General features: G+C 40.4%; 16 non-coding genes across 16 annotated transcripts; all 16 read right to left on the bottom strand.

The window, feature by feature from the left end:
* Window positions 1-74: 74 nt before the first annotated feature.
* Window positions 75-145, bottom strand: trnac-gca (transfer RNA cysteine (anticodon GCA)). The gene has a single exon. It is a non-coding gene; the product is annotated as a tRNA-Cys (tRNA).
* Window positions 146-818: 673 nt separating this feature from the next.
* On the bottom strand, window positions 819-889 carry trnag-gcc (transfer RNA glycine (anticodon GCC)). The gene has a single exon. It is a non-coding gene; the product is annotated as a tRNA-Gly (tRNA).
* A 1,417-nt stretch (window positions 890-2,306) lies between these two features.
* trnag-gcc (transfer RNA glycine (anticodon GCC)) lies at window positions 2,307-2,377 on the bottom strand. Its single transcript has one exon. It is a non-coding gene; the product is annotated as a tRNA-Gly (tRNA).
* A 1,230-nt stretch (window positions 2,378-3,607) lies between these two features.
* trnag-ccc (transfer RNA glycine (anticodon CCC)) lies at window positions 3,608-3,678 on the bottom strand. The gene has a single exon. It is a non-coding gene; the product is annotated as a tRNA-Gly (tRNA).
* A 115-nt stretch (window positions 3,679-3,793) lies between these two features.
* On the bottom strand, window positions 3,794-3,864 carry trnag-acc (transfer RNA glycine (anticodon ACC)). The gene has a single exon. It is a non-coding gene; the product is annotated as a tRNA-Gly (tRNA).
* A 115-nt stretch (window positions 3,865-3,979) lies between these two features.
* trnag-ccc (transfer RNA glycine (anticodon CCC)) lies at window positions 3,980-4,050 on the bottom strand. Its single transcript has one exon. It is a non-coding gene; the product is annotated as a tRNA-Gly (tRNA).
* Window positions 4,051-4,165: 115 nt separating this feature from the next.
* trnag-gcc (transfer RNA glycine (anticodon GCC)) lies at window positions 4,166-4,236 on the bottom strand. Its single transcript has one exon. It is a non-coding gene; the product is annotated as a tRNA-Gly (tRNA).
* A 115-nt stretch (window positions 4,237-4,351) lies between these two features.
* trnag-gcc (transfer RNA glycine (anticodon GCC)) lies at window positions 4,352-4,422 on the bottom strand. Its single transcript has one exon. It is a non-coding gene; the product is annotated as a tRNA-Gly (tRNA).
* A 115-nt stretch (window positions 4,423-4,537) lies between these two features.
* On the bottom strand, window positions 4,538-4,608 carry trnag-gcc (transfer RNA glycine (anticodon GCC)). Its single transcript has one exon. It is a non-coding gene; the product is annotated as a tRNA-Gly (tRNA).
* A 301-nt stretch (window positions 4,609-4,909) lies between these two features.
* On the bottom strand, window positions 4,910-4,980 carry trnag-gcc (transfer RNA glycine (anticodon GCC)). Its single transcript has one exon. It is a non-coding gene; the product is annotated as a tRNA-Gly (tRNA).
* An 859-nt stretch (window positions 4,981-5,839) lies between these two features.
* On the bottom strand, window positions 5,840-5,910 carry trnag-gcc (transfer RNA glycine (anticodon GCC)). The gene has a single exon. It is a non-coding gene; the product is annotated as a tRNA-Gly (tRNA).
* Window positions 5,911-6,768: 858 nt separating this feature from the next.
* On the bottom strand, window positions 6,769-6,839 carry trnag-ccc (transfer RNA glycine (anticodon CCC)). Its single transcript has one exon. It is a non-coding gene; the product is annotated as a tRNA-Gly (tRNA).
* Window positions 6,840-7,883: 1,044 nt separating this feature from the next.
* trnag-ccc (transfer RNA glycine (anticodon CCC)) lies at window positions 7,884-7,954 on the bottom strand. The gene has a single exon. It is a non-coding gene; the product is annotated as a tRNA-Gly (tRNA).
* A 301-nt stretch (window positions 7,955-8,255) lies between these two features.
* On the bottom strand, window positions 8,256-8,326 carry trnag-gcc (transfer RNA glycine (anticodon GCC)). Its single transcript has one exon. It is a non-coding gene; the product is annotated as a tRNA-Gly (tRNA).
* Window positions 8,327-8,441: 115 nt separating this feature from the next.
* On the bottom strand, window positions 8,442-8,512 carry trnac-gca (transfer RNA cysteine (anticodon GCA)). Its single transcript has one exon. It is a non-coding gene; the product is annotated as a tRNA-Cys (tRNA).
* Window positions 8,513-8,627: 115 nt separating this feature from the next.
* trnag-gcc (transfer RNA glycine (anticodon GCC)) lies at window positions 8,628-8,698 on the bottom strand. Its single transcript has one exon. It is a non-coding gene; the product is annotated as a tRNA-Gly (tRNA).
* Window positions 8,699-9,492: the final 794 nt, after the last annotated feature.

Raw genomic sequence — 9,492 nt, 5'->3', positions numbered from 1 at the left:
CTTATGGTCATGTTGAAATTTTGGAATGATTTATTTACAATATTCTAAATGTCATTTTTCAGGCAGAATTCTACTGCACTGGCTGGGAATCGGACCCAGATCTCTCGCATTGCAAGAGAGAATTCTACCATTGAACCACCAATGCTCATACAACAATATTGTAGGCAGGGGATTTAAAAATGGCCACCTATGGTCATGTTGACATTTTGGAATGATCTAAATAAAATATTCTAAATGTCATTCTTTGGGCAGAATTCTACTGCACTGGCTGGGAATCGGACCCAGATCTCTCGCATGGCAAGCGAGAATTCTACCATTGAATCACCAATGCTCATAGACCTCCAATGTGGGAAGGGGAGTTAAAAATGGCCGCTTATGGTCAAGTTGAAATTTTGGAATGATTTAATTACAATATTGTAAATGTCATTTTTCAGGCAGAATTCTACTGCACTGGCTGGGAATCGGAGCCAGATCTCTCGCATGGCAAGCGAGAATTCTACCATTGAACCACCAATGCTCATACAACAATATTGTAGGCAGGGGATTTAAAAATGGCCACCTATGGTCATGTTGACATTTTGGAATGATCTAAATAAAATATTCTAAATGTCATTCTTTGGGCAGAATTCTACTAAACTGGCTGGGAATCGGACCCAGATCTCTCGCATTGCAAGAGAGAATTCTACCATTGAACCACCAATGCTCATACAACAATATTGTAGACAGGGGATTTAAAAATGGCCACCTATGGTCATGTTGACATTTTGGAATGATCTAAATAAAATATTCTAAATGTCATTCTTTGGGCAGAATTCTACTGCACTGGCTGGGAATCGGACCCAGATCTCTCGCATGGCAAGCGAGAATTCTACCATTGAACCACCAATGCTCATACAACAATATTGTAGGCAGGGGATTTAAAAATGGGCACCTATGGACATGTTGATATTTTGGAATGATCTAAATAAAATATTCTATATGTCATTCTTTGGGCAGAATTCTACTGCACTGGCTGGGAATCGGACACAGATCTCTCGCATGGCAAGCGAGAATTCTACCATTGAACCACCAATGCTCATAGAACTCCAATGTGGGCAGGGGATTTCAAAATGGCCGCTTATGGTCAAGTTGAAATTTAGGAATGATTTAATTACATTATTCTAAATGTCATTTTTCAGACAGAATTCTACTGCACTGGGTGGGAATAGGTCCCAGATCTCTCGCATGGCAAGCGAGAATTCTACCATTAAACCACCAATGCTCATAGAACTCCAATGTGGGAAGGGGATTTAAAAATGGCCGCTTATGGTCAAGTTGAAATTTTGGAATGATTTAATTACAATATTCTAAATGTCATTCTTTGGGCAGAATTCTACTAAACTGGCTGGGAATCGGACCCAGATCTCTCGCATTGCAAGAGAGAATTCTACCATTGAACCACCAATGCTCATACAACAATATTGTAGGCAGGGGATTTAAAAATGGCCACCTATGGTCATGTTGACATTTTGGAATGATCTAAATAAAATATTCTAAATGTCATTCTTTGGGCAGAATTCTACTGCACTGGCTGGGAATCGGACCCAGATATCTCGCATGGCAAGCGAGAATTCTACCATTGAACCACCAATGCTCATAGAACTCCAATGTGGGAAGGGGATTTAAAAATGGCCGCTTATGGTCATGTTGAAATTTTGGAATGATTTATTTACAATATTCTAAATGTCATTTTTCAGGCAGAATTCTACTGCACTGGGTGGGAATAGGACCCAGATCTCTGGCATGGCAAGCGAGAATTCTACCATTGAATCACCAATGCTCATAGACCTCCAATGTGGGAAGGGGAGTTAAAAATGGCCGCTTATGGTCAAGTTGAAATTTTGGAATGATTTAATTACAATATTGTAAATGTCATTTTTCAGGCAGAATTCTACTGCACTGGCTGGGAATCGGACCCAGATCTCTCGCATGGCAAGCGAGAATTCTACCATTGAATCACCAATGCTCATACAACAATATTGTAGGCAGGGGATTTAAAAATGGCCACCTATGGTCATGTTGACATTTTGGAATGATCTAAATAAAATATTCTAAATGTCATTCTTTGGGCAGAATTCTACTAAACTGGCTGGGAATCGGACCCAGATCTCTCGCATTGCAAGAGAGAATTCTACCATTGAACCACCAATGCTCATACAACAATATTGTAGACAGGGGATTTAAAAATGGCCACCTATGGTCATGTTGACATTTTGGAATGATCTAAATAAAATATTCTAAATGTCATTCTTTGGGCAGAATTCTACTGCACTGGCTGGGAATCGGACCCAGATCTCTCGCATGGCAAGCGAGAATTCTACCATTGAACCACCAATGCTCATACAACAATATTGTAGGCAGGGGATTTAAAAATGGCCACCTATGGACATGTTGATATTTTGGAATGATCTAAATAAAATATTCTATATGTCATTCTTTGGGCAGAATTCTACTGCACTGGCTGGGAATCGGACACAGATCTCTCGCATGGCAAGCGAGAATTCTACCATTGAACCACCAATGCTCATAGAACTCCAATGTGGGCAGGGGATTTCAAAATGGCCGCTTATGGTCAAGTTGAAATTTAGGAATGATTTATTACATTATTCTAAATGTCATTTTTCAGACAGAATTCTACTGCACTGGGTGGGAATAGGTCCCAGATCTCTCGCATGGCAAGCGAGAATTCTACCATTGAACCACCAATGCTCATAGAACTCCAATGTGGGAAGGGGATTTAAAAATGGCCGCTTATGGTCAAGTTGAAATTTTGGAATGATTTAATTACAATATTCTAAATGTCATTCTTTGGGCAGAATTCTACTAAACTGGCTGGGAATCGGACCCAGATCTCTCGCATTGCAAGAGAGAATTCTACCATTGAACCACCAATGCTCATACAACAATATTGTAGGCAGGGGATTTAAAAATGGCCACCTATGGTCATGTTGACATTTTGGAATGATCTAAATAAAATATTCTAAATGTCATTCTTTGGGCAGAATTCTACTGCACTGGCTGGGAATTGGACCCATATCTCTCGCATGGCAAGCGAGAATTCTACCATTGAACCACCAATGCTCATACAACAATATTGTAGGCAGGGGATTTAAAAATGGCCACCTATGGACATGTTGATATTTTGGAATGATCTAAATAAAATATTCTATATGTCATTCTTTGGGCAGAATTCTACTGCACTGGCTGGGAATCGGACACAGATCTCTCGCATGGCAAGCGAGAATTCTACCATTGAACCACCAATGCTCATAGAACTCCAATGTGGGCAGGGGATTTCAAAATGGCCGCTTATGGTCAAGTTGAAATTTAGGAATGATTTAATTACAATATTCTAAATGTCATTTTTCAGACAGAATTCTACTGCACTGGGTGGGAATAGGTCCCAGATCTCTCGCATGGCAAGCGAGAATTCTACCATTGAACCACCAATGCTCATAGAACTCCAATGTGGGAAGGGGATTTAAAAATGGCCGCTTATGGTCAAGTTGAAATTTTGGAATGATTTAATTACAATATTCTAAATGTCATTTTTTGGGCAGAATTCTACTGCACTGGCTGGGAATCGGACCCAGATCTCTCGCATGGGAAGCGAGAATTCTACCATTGAACCACCAATGCTCATAAAACAATGTTGTGGGCAGGGGATTTAAAAATGGCCACCCATGGTCATGTTGACATTTTGGAATGATCTAAATAAAATATTCTAAATGTCATTTTTCAGGCAGAATTCTACTGCACTGGCTGGGAATCGGACCCAGATCTCTCGCATGGTAAGCGAGAATTCTACCATTGAACCACCAATGCTCATAACACAATGTTGTGGGCAGGGGATTTAAAAATGGCCACCCATGGTCATGTTGACATTTTGGAATGATCTAAATAAAATATTCTAAATGTCATTCTTTGGGCAGAATTCTACTGCACTGGCTGGGAATCGGACCCAGATCTCTCGCATGGGAAGCAAGAATTCTACCATTGAACCACCAATGCTCATTGAACTCCCATGTGGGCAGGGGATTTAAAAATGGCCGCTTATGGTCAAGTTGAAATTTTGGAATGATTTAATTACAATATTCTAAATGTCATTTTTCAGGCAAAATTCTACTGCACTGGCTGGGAATCGGACCCAGATCTCTCGCATGGCAAGCGAGAATTCTACCATTGAACCACCAATGCTCATAGAACTCCAATGTGGGCAGGGGATTTAAAAATGGCCGCTTATGGTCAAGTTGAAATCTTGGAATGATTTAGATACATTATTCTAAATGTCATTTTTCAGGCAGAATTCTACTGCACTGGCTGGGAATCGGACCCAGATCTCTCGCATGGCAAGCGAGAATTCTACCATTGAACCACCAATGCTCATAGAACTCCAATGTGGGAAGGTGATTTAAAAATGGCCGCTTATGGTCAAGTTGAAATTTTGGAATGATTTAATTACAATATTCTAAATGTCATTTTTTGGGCAGAATTCTACTGCACTGGCTGGGAATCGGACCCAGATCTCTCGCATGGCAAGCGAGAATTCTACCATTGAACCACCAATGCTCATAGAACTCCAATGTGGGAAGGGGATTTAAAAATGGCCGCTTATGGTCATGTTGAAATTTTGGAATGATTTATTTACAATATTCTAAATGTCATTTTTCAGGCAGAATTCTACTGCACTGGGTGGGAATAGGACCCAGATCTCTGGCATGGCAAGCGAGAATTCTACCATTGAATCACCAATGCTCATAGACCTCCAATGTGGGAAGGGGAGTTAAAAATGGCCGCTTATGGTCAAGTTGAAATTTTGGAATGATTTAATTACAATATTGTAAATGTCATTTTTCAGGCAGAATTCTACTGCACTGGCTGGGAATCGGACCCAGATCTCTCGCATGGCAAGCGAGAATTCTACCATTGAACCACCAATGCTCATACAACAATATTGTAGGCAGGGGATTTAAAAATGGCCACCTATGGTCATGTTGACATTTTGGAATGATCTAAATAAAATATTCTAAATGTCATTCTTTGGGCAGAATTCTACTAAACTGGCTGGGAATCGGACCCAGATCTCTCGCATTGCAAGAGAGAATTCTACCATTGAACCACCAATGCTCATACAACAACATTGTAGACAGGGGATTTAAAAATGGCCACCTATGGTCATGTTGACATTTTGGAATGATCTAAATAAAATATTCTAAATGTCATTCTTTGGGCAGAATTCTACTGCACTGGCTGGGAATCGGACACAGATCTCTCGCATGGCAAGCGAGAATTCTACCATTGAACCACCAATGCTCATACAACAATATTGTAGGCAGGGGATTTAAAAATGGCCACCTATGGACATGTTGATATTTTGGAATGATCTAAATAAAATATTCTATATGTCATTCTTTGGGCAGAATTCTACTGCACTGGCTGGGAATCGGACACAGATCTCTCGCATGGCAAGCGAGAATTCTACCATTGAACCACCAATGCTCATAGAACTCCAATGTGGGAAGGGGATTTAAAAATGGCCGCTTATGGTCATGTTGAAATTTTGGAATGATTTATTTACAATATTCTAAATGTCATTTTTCAGGCAGAATTCTACTGCACTGGCTGGGAATAGGACCCAGATCTCTCGCATGGCAAGCGAGAATTCTACCATTGAATCACCAATGCTCATAGAACTCCAATGTGGGAAGGGGAGTTAAAAATGGCCGCTTATGGTCAAGTTGAAATTTTGGAATGATTTAATTACAATATTGTAAATGTCATTTTTCAGGCAGAATTCTACTGCACTGGCTGGGAATCGGACCCAGATCTCTCGCATGGCAAGCGAGAATTCTACCATTGAACCACCAATGCTCATAAAACTCCAATGTGGGAAGGGGATTTAAAAATGGCCGCTTATGGTCATGTTGACATTTTGGAATGATCTAAATAAAATATTCTAAATGTCATTCTTTGGGCAGAATTCTACTGCACTGGCTGGGAATCGGACCCAGATCTCTCGCATGGCAAGCGAGAATTCTACCATTGAATCACCAATGCTCATAGAACTCCAATGTGGGAAGGGGATTTAAAAATGGCCGCTTATGGTCATGTTGAAATTTTGGAATGATTTATTTACAATATTCTAAATGTCATTTTTCAGGCAGAATTCTACTGCACTGGGTGGGAATAGGACCCAGATCTCTCGCATGGGAAGCGAGAATTCTACCATTGAACCACCAATGCTTTAAAACAATGTTGTGGGCAGGGGATTTAAAAATGGCCACCCATGGTCATGTTGACATTTTGGAATGATCTAAATAAAATATTCTAAATGTCATTCTTTGGGCAGAATTCTACTGCACTGGCTGGGAATCGGACACAGATCTCTCGCATGGCAAGCGAGAATTCTACCATTGAACCATCAATGCTCATAGAACTCCAATGTGGGAAGGGGAGTTAAAAATGGCCGCTTATGGTCAAGTTGAAATTTTGGAATGATTTAATTACAATATTGTAAATGTCATTTTTCAGGCAGAATTCTACTGCACTGGCTGGGAATAGGTCCCAGATCTCTCGCATGGCAAGCGAGAATTCTACCATTGAACCACCAATGCTCATAGAACTCCAATGTGGGAAGGGGATTTAAAAATGGCCGTTTATGGTCAAGTTGAAATTTTGGAATGATTTAATTACATTATTCTAAATGTCATTTTTCAGGCAGAATTCTACTGCACTGGCTGGGAATCGGACCCAGATCTCTCGCATGGGAAGCGAGAATTCTACCATTGAACCACCAATGCTCATAGAACTCCAATGTGGGAAGGGGATTTAAAAATGGCCGCTTATGGTCATGTTGAAATTTTGGAATGATTTATTTACAATATTCTAAATGTCATTTTTCAGGCAGAATTCTACTGCACTGGGTGGGAATAGGACCCAGATCTCTCGCATGGCAAGCGAGAATTCTACCATTGAATCACCAATGCTCATAGAACTCCAATGTGGGAAGGGGATTTAAAAATGGCCGCTTATGGTCATGTTGACATTTTGGAATGATCTAAATAAAATATTCTAAATGTCATTCTTTGGGCAGAATTCTACTGCACTGGCTGGGAATCGGACCCAGATCTCTCGCATGGCAAGCGAGAATTCTACCATTGAATCACCAATGCTCATAGAACTCCAATGTGGGAAGGGGATTTAAAAATGGCCACTTATGGTCATGTTGAAATTTTGGAATGATTTATTTACAATATTCTAAATGTCATTTTTCAGGCAGAATTCTACTGCACTGGGTGGGAATAGGACCCAGATCTCTCGCATGGGAAGCGAGAATTCTACCATTGAACCACCAATGCTTTAAAACAATGTTGTGGGCAGGGGATTTAAAAATGGCCACCCATGGTCATGTTGACATTTTGGAATGATCTAAATAAAATATTCTAAATGTCATTCTTTGGGCAGAATTCTACTGCACTGGCTGGGAATCGGACACAGATCTCTCGCATGGCAAGCGAGAATTCTACCATTGAACCATCAATGCTCATAGAACTCCAATGTGGGAAGGGGAGTTAAAAATGGCCGCTTATGGTCAAGTTGAAATTTTGGAATGATTTAATTACAATATTGTAAATGTCATTTTTCAGGCAGAATTCTACTGCACTGGCTGGGAATAGGTCCCAGATCTCTCGCATGGCAAGCGAGAATTCTACCATTGAACCACCAATGCTCATAGAACTCCAATGTGGAAAGGGGATTTAAAAATGGCCGTTTATGGTCAAGTTGAAATTTTGGAATGATTTAATTACATTATTCTAAATGTCATTTTTCAGGCAGAATTCTACTGCACTGGCTGGGAATCGGACCCAGATCTCTCGCATGGGAAGCGAGAATTCTACCATTGAACCACCAATGCTCATAGAACTCCAATGTGGGAAGGGGATTTAAAAATGGCCGCTTATGGTCATGTTGAAATTTTGGAATGATTTATTTACAATATTCTAAATGTCATTTTTCAGGCAGAATTCTACTGCACTGGGTGGGAATAGGACCCAGATCTCTCGCATGGCAAGCGAGAATTCTACCATTGAATCACCAATGCTCATAGAACTCCAATGTGGGAAGGGGAGTTAAAAATGGCCGCTTATGGTCAAGTTGAAATTTTGGAATGATTTAATTACAATATTGTAAATGTCATTTTTCAGGCAGAATTCTACTGCACTGGCTGGGAATCGGACCCAGATCTCTCGCATGGCAAGCGAGAATTCTACCATTGAACCACCAATGCTCATACAACAATATTGTAGGCAGGGGATTTAAAAATGGCCACCTATGGTCATGTTGACATTTTGGAATGATCTAAATAAAATATTCTAAATGTCATTCTTTGGGCAGAAATCTACTGCACTGGCTGGGAATCGGACCCAGATCTCTCGCATTGCAAGAGAGAATTCTACCATTGAACCACCAATGCTCATACAACAATATTGTAGGCAGGGGATTTAAAAATGGCCACCTATGGTCATGTTGACATTTTGGAATGATCTAAATAAAATATTCTAAATGTCATTCTTTGGGCAGAATTCTACTGCACTGGCTGGGAATCGGACCCAGATCTCTCGCATGGCAAGCGAGAATTCTACCATTGAACCACCAATGCTCATAGAACTCCAATGTGGGAAGGGGATTTAAAAATGGCCGCTTATGGTCATGTTGACATTTTGGAATGATCTAAATAAAATATTCTAAATGTCATTCTTTGGGCAGAATTCTACTGCACTGGCTGGGAATCGGACCCAGATCTATCGCATTGCAAGAGAGAATTCTACCATTGAACCACCAATGCTCATACAACAATATTGTAGGCAGGGGATTCAAAAATGGCCACCTATGGTCATGTTGACATTTTGGAATGATCTAAATAAAATATTCTAAATGTCATTCTTTGGGCAGAATTCTACTGCACTGGCTGGGAATCGGACCCAGATCTATCGCATTGCAAGAGAGAATTCTACCATTGAACCACCAATGCTCATACAACAATATTGTAGGCAGGGGATTCAAAAATGGCCACCTATGGTCATGTTGACATTTTGGAATGATCTAAATAAAATATTCTAAATGTCATTCTTTGGGCAGAATTCTACTGCACTGGCTGGGAATCAGACCCAGATCTCTCGCATGGCAAGCGAGAATTCTACCATTGAACCACCAATGCTCATAGAACTCCAATGTGGGCAGGGGATTTCAAAATGGCCGCTTATGGTCAAGTTGAAATTTAGGAATGATTTAATTACATTATTCTAAATGTCATTTTTCAGACAGAATTCTACTGCACTGGCTGATAATCGGACACAGATCTCTCGCATGGGAAGCATGAATTCTACCATTGAACCACCAATGCTCATAGATCTCCAATGTGGGCAGGGGATTTGAAAATGGCCGCCTAAGGTC

The sequence above is a fragment of the Gasterosteus aculeatus genome, unplaced genomic scaffold, assembly GCF_964276395.1.
Source record: "Gasterosteus aculeatus unplaced genomic scaffold, fGasAcu3.hap1.1 HAP1_SCAFFOLD_24, whole genome shotgun sequence".
In the NCBI taxonomy this organism is placed as follows: Eukaryota; Metazoa; Chordata; class Actinopteri; order Perciformes; family Gasterosteidae; genus Gasterosteus; species Gasterosteus aculeatus.
Note: the sequence above shows the minus strand (reverse complement) of the source record. Positions and strands in the feature narration are given on the sequence as shown.